Below are 14,572 nucleotides of genomic sequence, written 5' to 3'. Positions count from 1 at the left end.
TGATCAGCAGAGCTTTATTTTACTGCAAAGGAGGATTATTTGATGTTTACCTAAAAATCTAATTCTGCTGTGGAGCCACAACAGGGCAGTAAAAAGCCACATGTTGCTGACCCCTGGCCTAGAGGATGACTAACACAAATCTAACACCAAATGTGCATAAAAAAGATGAAATTAAGTGTCTAACTACTCACCAATAAGGTTGTTTATGTGATTTTTACTTTTACGACTTAATACCACACAAACAATATAAAATTTTGTTGGACAATGGATGAAGCTGTAATGAAGCGGACTGCAGCAGCTGCCCTGCTGAGCAGCCTCTGGCTTCTACTAAGGTCCAGCAAGCTCAGCCATGGGCAGAACAGCAGCTAGAGTGGAGGCCAGCACAGCAAGCCTGGAGCCTGACGATTAACAGGCCCTGGATCACACAGGAGGGGAAAAACAGACTCCCTGGCTATGAGAGAAAAGAGTGGAAAGGTACTTTGGTAAAGAGTGGGCATCATCAGAGATCAATGAGGAGGTGTTTCAGAAACCACACACGCAGTCTCTTTCTTGCTTTCGTGCTAGAACAGAGCCGAGCGACTGGAAAAAGACACAGCCATTATTCAATGGAAAGTCCGGTCTTTTCCCATTTTCCTTGGATGGAGCTGTTTTAGCATGAAGTCATATTTTCTTGTGCCGATGGAAAACAAAGAGTAAAAATAATGCCTCCACAAATATGAAACTGCATATAGACATCCCGTGTGTTATTAAAGCGGTAGTCAAGATGTCAGAAGCCTTTATTTTCAGTTGCTGATGATGGGACCACCCAAATAGACGGAAATATAACTAGACCTGCACTCCAAGAGTTCCTGAGCCCACTTTGCTGGGCATACAGAAAGCAGCAGGTTGATGCAGCTCAGTGACGTTATTGACCAAAGTCTTATTTTTTGACCAGTGTTAAGTAAAAATGCAGGATAACTGGCCTTGAATCCTTGTCTGTCATTTTCTCCTTTTCCCTTGTCCTCCCATTTTTATTTTCATCTCAGTCTATTCGCATTCACTCCCTATTACAGAAATAGAGACTTTTTGAACTGCCAGTGATCTTTCTGAGGTTGTTCCCTAGTTAGTTCATTATACACTTGTAAAAATAAAGGTGCAAAAATGGCTTAGAGGAGACACTTTTGGTGCTTTCCCTATAGAACCTTAATGGACGGTTCTGTATAAAAAAAACATACTTTATAAACACCAGGAGAAGAACTTTTTAAATGTGTTTAAACTTTAATACAATTTCTCCCTCTTTTGGAACATGTATATATATATATATATATATATATATATATATATATATATATATATATATATATATGCCTTTAATAACATTAATGTGATCAATTTTGACAGACATGCATATAATTTTGTTGTGTTCAAATGCTATTTGCTATTTTTTGATGTCAAGAAAGCTGTAGTTGTGCTGCCCATTTTATCTCAGTGTTGCTGTCTTTGTGGAGAACTATTTTGTTTATTTTGTTCTCACCTCTCCTCTTTCACCCTTCAACGCACACACAGAGTCACAAATATTTCACACACATGTGAAAGTGTAATAGTTAATCTGAAAAATATTTGATTTGATTCTATTAATTTCCATTCCATATAACTTCCATATAATGTAAAGCTTCCCTAACAAAAGCATGTTCCATGACTGGACATACCAAGCCAAAAAGCATTCAGGGACTTTTATATTAGAGAATATGCTATGTAGTGAATAGTGAATGATTTAGCCAGTGAACCATTCTGGAAATAGCAAACATGTCAGTTTCTCTCCCCTTGTCTTCCTATTTACCTTCTTGTTTGTAGTATACAGGAAGAGGCAGACAGGGACTGGTGGGCTTGAGGGGGTGGGGTTGGGTTTGGAGGCAGAAAGCCATACTTTGTGCTCTACATTAAGGGATCAGGCTGCGTCTCTGTAAATGAGTATTGATCCTCCTCCTGGCGGGATCGTTTAGGAGATTAATGCTGGTGGTGGGGTTGAGGGTGAGGGTGGGTTGGTGATGGTGGTGGGGGGGGGGGCTTCTCCAACAGAAGTAGGGAAGCTGATGCTGAGCTGCCCAGGACAGGGCAGCCTGCTGTGGGGCAACGGGGAGCACCCACCCCTCACTACTCTCCACACCATCTGGACCAACAGCTCAGAGCACCAGCTGCATGGGGGGAGGGGGAGAGAGCAAGAGCGAGCGAGCGAGAGAGAGAGAGAGAGAGAGAGAGAGAGAGAGAGAGAGAGAGAGAGAGAGAGAGAGACAGAGGCAGAGAGAAACACAGTAACAGACTGAAAAAGGAAGGAAAGAACAGGAGAAAAAGATGAAACGGATGAAAAGGAGTGTTACAGGTGAAGGGGAACAGAAGAAGAAAGATGCAGAAAGAAACCAGGTGAAACTCCAGAAAAGGAAGTAACAGACTGTGAAAGAGAGAGAAGCAGGCGTCAGAGGAGAGGAAGAGAAAGACGGGGACATGAAGGAGAGTAAAGGAGAATTGCAGGTGGTAGAGATGAGTGCAGAAACAGAAATACCAGGCAGAGAGAGAGAGAAAGAGAGACAGAAAAGAGAGAGAATTTACAGAAATGAAAGAAAACTAAATGAAAACATTTGATTAACAGAGGAAATGTGGGAAGTAAAAAAACAAGTCAGAGCGAAAGAGCGTGAGAGTTGGATGGAAAGAATGAAAGAGTGTGCGAGTGAAAGAGAGAGAGAAAATGAAAGAAAGAGACAGGTGGGAGAGGGATCGAGCAAAACATTAGAGGTGATGAGAGAAAGACGGAGAACAGAAAGGAGGAAATCAGCCATGATGGATGAAAGGCAGGAAAAAAGAACGAGTGAGAGGAGTGGCTAAAGTGACCCTGGGGAACGAACCCAGCACCAAGCCTGAGGAAAGCCCATTACACAATTACACCCAGAGAGAGAGTATGTGTGAGAGAGAGAGAGAGAGTGAGAGAGAGAGAGAGAGAGAGAGAGAGAGAGAGAGAGAATATGCAAAATGTATATTAGCCTTAAACTAACAGTTAAAAAAAATACAAACTTATTTAAAGGATACAGCACTTTTAACAAATTATAATGCCTTAAACTCTAAGAGCCTGTGTTTTATTCACACTTCAGTCCTCATTCTCATGAATACAGAACCTACTGATTAGTTTCATAGTTCCTGAACTGTACAGGAGTGTACAGTCAAACACACAAAAGGCTGGTATGGCTGCAGGTTTTCCCTTCAAACAAGCTGGAACACATGGAATTCTACTTCTTTAATCAGGTGGTCTCAGCCTTTAAAGAGTTAATCAGGTGTGATCTTGCTTCGTTAGAGTAAAGACCTGCAGCCACACCAGCCCTTTGGGGATCATGACACTTTTTAAATCATAAGCCTGGGGTTTCAGGGGTTAACTGTGCAACACACCTTAAAACATTCATTATACACTGGCTTTTAAAAAGTTTAGGGCACTCCATTAGTTTGCATTGAAGTGCCTGTAGCTACTGAATAATAAGCCTTTGTGTGTAATAAGCCTGGATTGTTAAGGAATTCAATAAATTAGCATGTTTTCTTTAATTTTGCAATAGCTTATTAATTAGAAAGATGTTTTTATTTGCAAGAACTGCAAAACTAGATTCTACTACTTCAGCAATAATGCCATACTCAACACATCTCCTAGTTGTGATGTCAGCTCTTGTCAACACCTAAACCTTTCAGCTGTTTAAATCTGTCAAAGTATGCTGCAGAAGAACCACTTGCGGTTCCCTAAAGAATTTGATTTCAATTTTTAAAAACATTTTTGAACGGAATGATTTCAGCTTTTTTTTAAAGAACCTTCCATTTAAAGGACCTTTAGGGAACCAAAATTGGTTCTTCTGTAGTTATTTCTTATCGCAACCTGAAAAGTATGGGTAAAAATCAAGCATTGTTTGGAGAAAAAAAAAGCATCCCCAAAGTGTCCCTAAACTTTTGATGGACAGTGTATGTGGTCTCCTTAAACACCACATGCACAAATCTAAATGTATTAAATGAATGCAAAGCATGTTAAAGGACATTGTTTTTCTGCGTAAATAATGCGTGATCAAGTGCAAGTTGCACAGGCAAAGCTCTCCTGTAATGAACAACAGAATTATAAGCTTACATGAAAGCCAAAATCATTTAGCTGGGATGGTGTTTATGTGTTTCACAAGCTCATGTGTTTGAGCGTGAAGTCACAGCAAGCCTGGGAAAAGCCAACTCTGAATGTCATAATGCTGAAACTATTCCAGAGCCATACAGCCCTCACAGGCCAACAAAGGAATGTTTTGAAGGCAAGATCAAGATGTCAATCTCTCACCGCTCCCCCTCCCCAAAATGAACAAGCTATGAGCTCACTTCCTGCTCTGTGGAGTGTCCCTGGATGCAGCCATACTACTGACGCCCAACAAGATCCAGCCGCACCCACAGCAGAACATCAGTAGAACCACTGTGCTGGGCTTGAACATCTCTAACACAAGCATTTGAAGTAAACACTGTTTTCTATTTGCTTGTTGTATAACCAAGTATGTGTCACTAAACGTAAACCTGCCAATCTGTCTAATTATTAAATCGGCCATAAGGTATTAAAGAGGTTGAATGCTGTGTTGTCCTTGCTATTTTGGTAAAAAAAAAAGAAAAGAAAAGAAAAAAGTTTTAGGAGCTATGCAAACTGAAACGTACCACAGACCTCTGAAGTTACTCTGTAGTCACGTCTCTCTAAGTGTTTTTTTTCTCAGTGGTGAAATGAATCATGCTCTCAAAATTACCTTTATTACTAAACAAAAAATTTGCCCTGTGTTAATTTCTCCTCTAAACGCCACTGAATCTTTTGAATCATGGAGCAGCTTAAGAGTCAAATTACAAATATTACTACATCCATGATACAAGCAAGCTAACACTCCTGAAATGACACCACATGAAAGTATGTCTAATACTGTACTTCAACTCTTTTCTATTCCTGCTTCTCAAGCTGCAGGTTGCTAAGACACTCAAAGCTGCAGTGTGTAAGATTTAATGGCATAGCAGTGAGGTTGCAGGATTGCAACCTGCTGAATACCCCTCCCTCACAGCTCCCTTTCTAAGCGTGTAGTAATAGTTCTGGTAGCATCATGTTTTCAACTCTTTGACAACAAGGACTCACCCCTCTTGCTTTTTTCTTGTACTAAATAATAAGTATGACCCTGTATTTTGTTCTCTGACATCTCACAACACAAATGGTTAGGCAGCACTGGCAGCAAACACCAATTCTGCTTCTTTCTACATCTTTCAACCGGTGCTGCTGCACCACTAAATTCAAGTTGCCACTTCAGAGTAAAAATGCAAAAGACACTCTGTAGAGCCAGTGCTTGGTTTGTCCATTCTTGGCTACTGTAGAAACATGATGGCTTCTGCTGAAAAAGGACCTGCTCATTCTATGCCAACCAAAAGACAATGATTTGTAGTAAAAGGTGATTGCAGACTTAGGAAAATGTGTTTTTTATAAACTATATTCCATTTTTGCTAATAGATCTCACCAAATGCCCAGTCAACTACCTATTTCAATAGTATTAGCAAAACCTGAGAAAGTATCCGGCAGCCATGTGAACAGTCATCAGTCCGTCATCATAATGAACAGTCAATATCAATTATGGCTTCGAAATCAAGATGTCAAGAAAAAATCCACACCAAATCAACACATTACCTTTGTGTCCTTTTTATGCATTATTAACCTGCAAGAACATGTCTATACACCTGCAATTACTACATTATTGTCTATATATTACATATAGTACATATTATATAACATATTATATAATAGTGTAATATAATAAATATAGGAGATAAAAGCATACAAATCAATAGAATCATATAATTATGTCATCTGTGGAAAGCAGTTATATTCTCTCTTTAACATCAACTACGTCATCAAATGATGTCATAATTCCAAAAGTGATCATTAGCTGCATTGATCTGTTTCATGGGGTTAATCAGAATTAGAGTGATCCTAGATTAGGTTACGTGAGCCTTGCCGACATTCTGGTGCTCACTGTATTTATTGTCCAGCTAAAGCAAAAGAGCACTAGACATAAATAGACTGCAAATGACAATCATCAGTCATTGTTGATTGTCAGTCACAAAAACAATTATCAACACTCTAAAATCAAAATTACAGAATTCATTGATGCTACAAAAGTCAGTCAGATGCTGTCTATAATTTGTGCACCTCTGTCACCCACACACCACCGGGATTTGATCCCATACATGGGCTGGCACCCTTCTCTACACCTTGGGCAAGACTCCTAATGCTGCCATCACTACTAAATTGATCAAACTGTATGATACTCTGGATAAGAACATCTGACAATTGCCATAAATGCAAATGTAAATGAGAGTAATCCTCATATCCGCAGCCTACTAACAGTATAAATTTACTCATGCCTGTGTATGCTTGGTATACTCAAATCACTGATGAATAGGCAACACTATTTAAGTTAAACTGATCAGTGACTTGTGTGTCTGTGTGTGTGTGTGTGTGTGTGTGTGTGAGAAAGGCAGAGTAAGAGAGACTGTGTTGGACCATCCAAAGACAGTGGGTAAGCTAAGTCTGTCATACAGTTCAGCACAGATTCCAAATGTTCCATCAAAAAATCACCTCACAACCGCAGCTAAAATTTATTCTGTGTATGTTGGAACTGCAGGCTTTTTCTACTGCTCATTTGCTGGCGTGACTACCTGGAAGAATCATGAGATTCTCTCTCCCTCTGCCTTTCTCTCCTTCTGTCTCTCTGTCTTTCCTGTACATGCGCACATGGAAAGCTCTGTATATCATGGCTGTTTTTGGACCCCCCCCATGTTTGAGGTGAGGCATATGAAAAAACATCTAAAAAAGAGAGACAGAGAGAGAGAGAGAGAGAAAAAAAAGCGAGAGAGAGAGAGAAAGATAAAGAGACAGAGAAAGAAAGAGAATGCAAGAGAGAGAAAGAGAGAGAGAAAGAAAGAGAGAAAGAGAAAGTGTGAGAGAGAGAAAGAGAGAGAAGGTAGGAAAGTAGGAGAGAGAAATAGATAGAGGAAAAAGAGAGGAACAGAAAGAAAAAGAGTAGGAGAAAGAATGAGAAAGAAAGCAAGGCTGTGAAAGAGAAAGAGGCAGAAGGAAAGGAGGGGGGGACAAAGAAGGAAAAGAAAGTATGAGAGAGAGGGAGAGGAGGAGATTAAGTAGGAGAGAGAGGTTAATAGGAGAGAGATTAAGAGAATGAGAGAGGATAAAGAGAGAGACAGAGAGGTAAAAGAGAGCGACAGAAGGAGGGAGAGAGAATGAAAGTAGGAGAGAAAGAGTACAAGAAAGAAAAGGGGAGAGAGAGAGAGAGAGAGAGAGAGAAAGAGAGAGAGACAGAAAGAGAGAGAGTTAGAGAGAGAGACATAGAAAGAGAAAAAGAAAGGAGGAGAAGAGAGAGACAGAGAGAGAGAGAAAGAAAGAAAGGAGGATAGAGAGAGAGACAGAGAGAGACACAGGGAGAGAGAGATCCAGAGGTTTCAGTGCATTTTTCCAGAGAATGTACTGGAAATCAATTGTTCCTTCACTGCTTTCGTCTGATTTCTGTTTCCGATGGTTCAGTCTGTTCCCGTTACTTAGCACTTAAAGATTTCCTTAATTAGCATTTACTCTAAATTTACTCTTAATTCCTTCTTTTAAACAGTTCATGGTTAATTTTTGTTGATGTGTAGTTAAGATGGCATCATTTTCAAACAACTTTTACCTAATATTTCCCTGTGTAGTTTCATAATCAGACTGCTTTACTGTGTAAATAGACTGTCCATGAGATGATTCTCAGGCTGGGCTCTGGGATCCATATACCCTGCTGCATTTGAGTTTATCTCATCAGCTAATTATCAAGCCTAGTCATCAAGTTCTTCATTAGTTGATGTGTTAGCAGAGTGCAGGGTCATTAAGGACAACTGAGGAGCAGAACTACGCTACACTCTTAAAAACGCAAAAGTGCCAAAAAGCGCTCTTTAAAACAATGACAAAGAGCAGACATCTTCAAATCTGAATCTGATCTGGGTCAAGAAATGTCTCCTTCTTTTCCATGGCAACCAAGGATCCAACGAGTGGATCCTTCGCCAACCAACATATCCCGAGGTTCAATGCATGCTGACGAAGAATCAAGAACATGGTGGCGTCAGCACAGGAGTGAACAGCGGCTGAGGAGACACTTTTAATCTAAATATTTAAACTGAATTGAATAGCTAACCATACCAATGTTAAATAAAGTCAATGTGGTTTAAAGCAACACTTATGCTAATGTTTCGTTATGTTTTAGGGAGCAAGGAACAGACAGAAGCATCTTTAGCTCTAATAAATGAAAAAAAAAAAACTTAAAATCTAAATTTCTGGGTCCATCTTTAAAGAACCTTAAAACAACTTGTCAGGAGTGGTGTGACAGTCTATGAAGCCGTGTCCTTGGAAGGATGCAGCCCTGAATTGGGACACATCTATTTTCATACCTACCAGTGTCCAGGACCAGAAATTGGATTCAAGGTCCAGATCTGAAGGCCATAGAGAAACCATGTTCGGTTTCCTAAAGAAACTTTCAATGCATGGTTGTTTAAAGAATCATTTTTGAGAAAAACATGTATGAGTGTGAAGATCACACATTAAAGAACCTCCACATTATGTAAAAGTTCAATACTATTTAAGAATTTCTCCTGAAACTGTAAGTCCAGGCCAAAGACCATTTAGGGACCTCTATTTTCAAGAGTGTAATTGAATGGACAGTAGTGTGGGCATGTGTGAGACAGATTTAGGTGGTAAGAACAACATTTCTAATCTGTGATAGGTGAGGGGCCACTGAATTTGTTACTTCAGCTGAGAATTCATGCATCTAACTACCCACACACAGATGTGTGGATACACACGCACACACACACACACACACACACACACACACACACACACACACACACACACACACACACACACACACTGACACAACAGGGAGGACTCAAGGGTCAGTAGTGCATGAAAGCAATAACTATCTGCAGGTCCAGCCTCTCACCCCATAACTCATGATGTGCGGTAAAAGAGACACGGAATGAAGGGAAACATGTTAAACGAGTAAAATCACTTTTACTGCACTTTTCACCACATCCACAGAGCCACACTGCATCATGAACCGCATGGCACCTCTGTGGTGAAGGAGGATGAGGAGGTGGAAAGGATAATGATAGCAGAGAGTCCAGAGGAAAGTGGAAAGTGGACATACAGAGGCCCTGTTTAGTACATAAGCCTTTTAACACATTCAGAATTGAATTTAAGGACTTAAAGGGCACTTCTACTGAGTTGTCATCTAAGTCACTCAAAGAGGTTTGATGTGAAACTGTTCACGGTAGAGAAACTTACCAACTCAGATTTCCTACAGTGGTGAGAGGAACCAGAGGCCACATTAACACAAATATAGCCAATTTATTTACTATCCAAAACCATCAATTTATCTACATGTGTCTTCCTATTCTTTATGTGTAAAGTTTATAACGTTAAGTGGTAAATGTAAAAAAAAGTCTCCGGGGGCTATTCAACTCCCTGCACATACCTCTCCAACATGAATGGCATCAGGTCATGTAAGCACTTCGTATAATAACTTTCTGTGAGGGAGATCTGGTTCCTATCATCACCACAGCATTTCACATCAACCCCTCTGTATGAATTTGCTTATATCTTAACCATTTATTTATGCAGAAATTTTGAAAAATCAGTGGACTTTCCCTTTAAACTGCCTGAATGTGTACTTAAACTATCTTATCTTACGTAAGTGCTGTTTAAGTTCTGTTTGAGTCTGCACTTTTTCCATTTCTTTCAAAGACAATAAATAGACAACATGTGGCAAAATGTAAAGGATGTTGAGACTGCACTCACAACAATAACTTTTCATCAAATTCAAATCATAATAAAAAATCTCTATTTCTACTTATGAACACAAATGTTAATTGAATTGAGTGAATTAATTCATTAATTGATCAATAATTGAAAGTTTTGAGTCAGAATTTAGAATTTCTCTGCTTCACTAATTGTATCGAATATTAAGTTACTGCAGGATTTTGTTAAATAACTATTTTGAAAATAACTGTGACTCGCTTAATAACTGAAAAATAACGTAGAATTTTTTTGTTACAATTGAAAGATGTAGCACTTTTAAAGCAGGAGGGAAAAAAACATGCTGAACTATGGCGCATCTGCACTGCTGTGAGTCACCCTGTAAGCTTGAATTAGTTTAAAACTCTGAGGCGGATTTTGAGGGAGTTTTTTGGACAACGTCATACACCCTTAACATCTTAGCACATGCTCAATAAGGTCTGGATTGATGGTAAGGTCTCATGTGCAAAACCAATATTATACTGATGAAGATATGAGTACGGAAGTAGATAATTCACTCACATTTGCTGATGTTACAAAATGTTTATCTGTACATTGCTTGCAATTGCACATTTCCACCTCCAAATCCACCAAATTTTACATAGTTCACCTTCAAAGTTAAATCTGTGAAATACCATTCACTGAAAAAGCTACAGTGCATTTTAGAACACTACAACACTTTGGGGCAGTTGTGGGCGGTTAGGGAACCAGCATTGTGACCAGAAGGTCACCAGTTTGCTCCCATGAGCCAACAGTACATGACTGAGGTGCCCTTGAGCAAGGCACCTAACCTCCAACTGCTCCCCAGGCACCATGTATAGGGCTACCCACTGCTCTGGGCAAGTGTGCTCACTGCCCCTAAAGTGTGTGTTCACTAGTGTATGTGGGTGCTTCACTGCATGGAGGGATTAAATGCAGAGGTCTAATTCCTCTGTGTGCAAAACACAGTTTGCTAATGGTTCTGAATAAGCAAGACACAACAAAGTTTAAACCAATAATGGTGAGTTAATGATAAATAAAATTTTGAGAATTTAAATGGTAACATTGGGGCTCAGCAAGACTACCTTGTGCTTCTTCTACTTCTAGTCTGATTGATTGTTGGCCAGTTTCTTACACAATACATTTTTAGACATTTGTACATTTACACATTTTTAGTAGATTCTCCTTCTCCAGTGCAAATGGGCAGCTGCATGACTTGTTGATCAACCTTCACATCTGAAGCTGTTGCCACTAGTTTACTAATACTTGTTCACACCTGGGCATCATTCAGAGGACACCGAGAGTATGGCTGTGGATTTGGATGCGATGCCGCAGTGAGTGACACACACAGAGGGCCAGCCGATGTTTAATGTGCCTACGACTTCTGTAAGAGCCTGGAAGCAGCTTCATACTGAGCACAAATGAGAATGACACTAGCAACATGCAAACAGGGTGCCAAGAAGAGACTTCGTCCAAGCTTGTTGAGCTACGATGCTTAAGTTGAAAAGCTGTGGTGAATAGTTTCGCATATATTGCTTCCAGATTAGTGGTCTTGCTACATGATAGGAAAAACCTTCAACAAAAGTGTTTTGGTTTTGATGTAAAGCAGCTGATAAACGTCTATGTTGTTCCAGCTACTGGGCCTGTGGAACACCACACACCACACTGACTCACTCTTTCTCTGACAGTCAGTGCTGACGACGACAGATTTCAGAGACAAACACGTCCAAATGGCTTCTCTTGCTGAACAGGCAGTCGTAAAGTTCTACAGCCCACTGCCAGAGAGAGAGCTAGAGAGAGAGAGAGAGAGAGACCGACAGAAAGAGAGAGAGCGAGAGAGAGAGAGAGAGAGAGAGAGAACGATACCTGCAGTCAGGCTTTACATGAGGGTCTATTTGGCTGAGCCTGCTGTCTCTTTATTGGCCTTTTTTCTCTCTCCTCTTCTTTTAATTCTCTCTGAGCTCACCTTGCATCTGGATGAGTGTGACCTAAGTGAAAGACGAGTGTTTCATTTTGAGATTTTACAGTCTTGGAACCAAATGACAGAGATTGATTTCATTTTGCTTTAAAAGAACATAGTTATGCAAAGGGAAATGTTTGTGCAGATAGCATTACACTGCTATCTGGTGCCAATCGTTTAAGAAATACTGTTTTGTTATGATATTCAAAATACATCAGTTCATTTCAGACCTGACATTGCGCTGACATCCCTGCTAGAAGAAGAAAAAACAGCAAAGACCAGCACAGCTAGTCACCAGCAAAACCAGCGTGTGTTGTGTTTTGGACACTGCATTGTTAGTCAACCACCATGACCAAGCTAGGTGACCAGTTAAACCACCACCAGACCAGCATAAACCAGCTTAGACCAGCACAGAATCCATCACCACCACCAACAACAGTAATAACACAATTCCATTGAATTTAAACCTCTTACATATAGTGCGTTTTACCATGGACGTTTTCACAAAGCAGCTTTACAGAGCAAGCCAGAGGCAACAGTGGCAAGAAAACACTTCCTAAGAAACCTTAAGAGGAACCAAGATACAAAAGCCAAGAACCCATCCTCCTCTGGGGCCTGTCTCACAAAGCAGGATTTCTTGCTTAACCAGCTAGCTAAGTTCTATCTAATACCTGGGATTTCTGTCTCATGACAGTGAATCACTTTTTACTAGGATACACAGGTATAACAACTTATGCTGCACGCCTAGCCTACTCCAGGGCTGGTTGTTTTCAGGATTTTGGATAATAAACAGCTCTTAGACCAATCAGGGCTGAGCATTGGACCAATCAGGGACTGACAAAGGTAAACCCTCCAGTGACTTTTTTCTTTGTGATGTTTGCAGCATCAATTATGTGAAGAAATTAAATGTAAATAAAAATAGAATGCAATGATGTACAAATCATGTAAACCATATTTTTAAACTAAAAATATACAAAGATAATAAATTTTATGCCAACAACGTGTTCCAAAAAAGTTGGGACAGGGGGCATGTTTACCACTGTGTTGCATCATGTCTTCTTTTAACTACACTCTGTAAGTGTTTGTCCCTTGCATACAGAGATTCATCCAGATTCTCTGAATCGTTTAATGTTATTATGCACCATAGATGATGAAAAGCAAAAGTTCTTTCCTATATTATGTCAGGAATGTTATTGAAATTGTTATTTATATCATTTGATCATGCAGTCTTTCACGGAGTGATGAACCCCTCCCCATCTTCACTTCTGAAAGACTCAGCCTCTGTGGGATGCTTTTTTATATCTCGTGTTACTGACCTCTTGCCAATCAACCACTAGGTGTTTAGCATGTTGTTGGCATCAAAATTCAAAATGGGCAAATATTTTTCAATAAGCAATACAATTTCTCAATTTCAACATTGATATGTTGTCTTTGTACTATTTTCAATTAAACACAGGGTTTTAATGATTTGCACATCATTGCATTTTGTTTTTATTTACATTTTGCACAGCATCCCAACTTTTTTGGAAATGGGGTTATACATAGATGTCAAGAATATAAAGAAATTATACTCCAGTAAGCACAAATGTATGCTGTAAATGCTATATGTGGGACTCCTCTTCATGTCAAATCAAATCAAATCGTGTTTATTGTCACATCACATTTACACAGGTGGAAAGTGAGTGAAAAACTCGTAGCCCCCTTGTAGAATTTAAATACAAAAAATATATAAATATCTAAGAAGAAAAAGAAATATATTTATATATATATATATATATATTTATATATATACACTGACCCTAAGTATACACATATACACAATATACACTAATATTGCACTATTCCAATGTACAGTTGTACAGTAATAAGTTATGAAATAAAACTATGAAATGTGCTGTTGTACACTTTCCATATGTGCAGATAGTTTGAGGTAGATAATAAATGAGATGCAGGTACACAGGGATAGAATACTGATATAGAATCTTCCAGATTATACAATATATAGATAGAAGATTTACAAGATGTCAATCTATATGTGTAAGTACAGATTTGCTAGACTGAAGGTGCAGAGGATCAGAGTGAGTCTGCTGGTGTGGATGAGGTTTAGATTGTCCATGGAGATGATGACTCAGAGGTGCAGTGACAGGCCTATAGATCGATACACCAGCACTACTGGCAGTTTCACATGACTGGCTCACATAAATGTCAGGCTTTCATGGGTATGTGCATAAGAACGAATCACAGGTTGAGTATCTAAGCTTTGGTTAAATCGTTTAATAAAGATGGTTAAGAAAGAAACTTAATAACCATCTTTTTAAAATGAGTTAACCACAATTATGTACATATAATTTTTTAAATATATGCCTGACCCTTTATGATGTATGTGCACGTATGGCTGTATATACGTATCTTTGAAAAATCTTTGCGAGAGAGGCCCCTGGTCATCAGCAGATAGCAAAACAACAACTCAACAGGAGCAATGTGAGTAAAGAATAAAGAATTTACAATATTCAATATGTGAAAAAAATAAATGAGCCTGTCTTTGTACTGAATTATTTAAAATTTACCAATGATGACTGAGATCTACTGTTAGAAGCCTTTCAGAGAGAAAATGAGACACAGATCTATACCACTGACTATTATTCTCATCATTATTAGTAGTAGTTATAGTAGTTGTTGTAAGAGTAGTATACACATTTAAATCTAAATAATTGTAATTATTATTATTTTCATTCATAGTA

The sequence above is a fragment of the Pygocentrus nattereri genome, chromosome 13 (genome assembly GCF_015220715.1).
Source record: "Pygocentrus nattereri isolate fPygNat1 chromosome 13, fPygNat1.pri, whole genome shotgun sequence".
NCBI classification, from domain to species: domain Eukaryota; kingdom Metazoa; phylum Chordata; class Actinopteri; order Characiformes; family Serrasalmidae; genus Pygocentrus; species Pygocentrus nattereri.
This window is presented reverse-complemented; position numbering follows the sequence as displayed.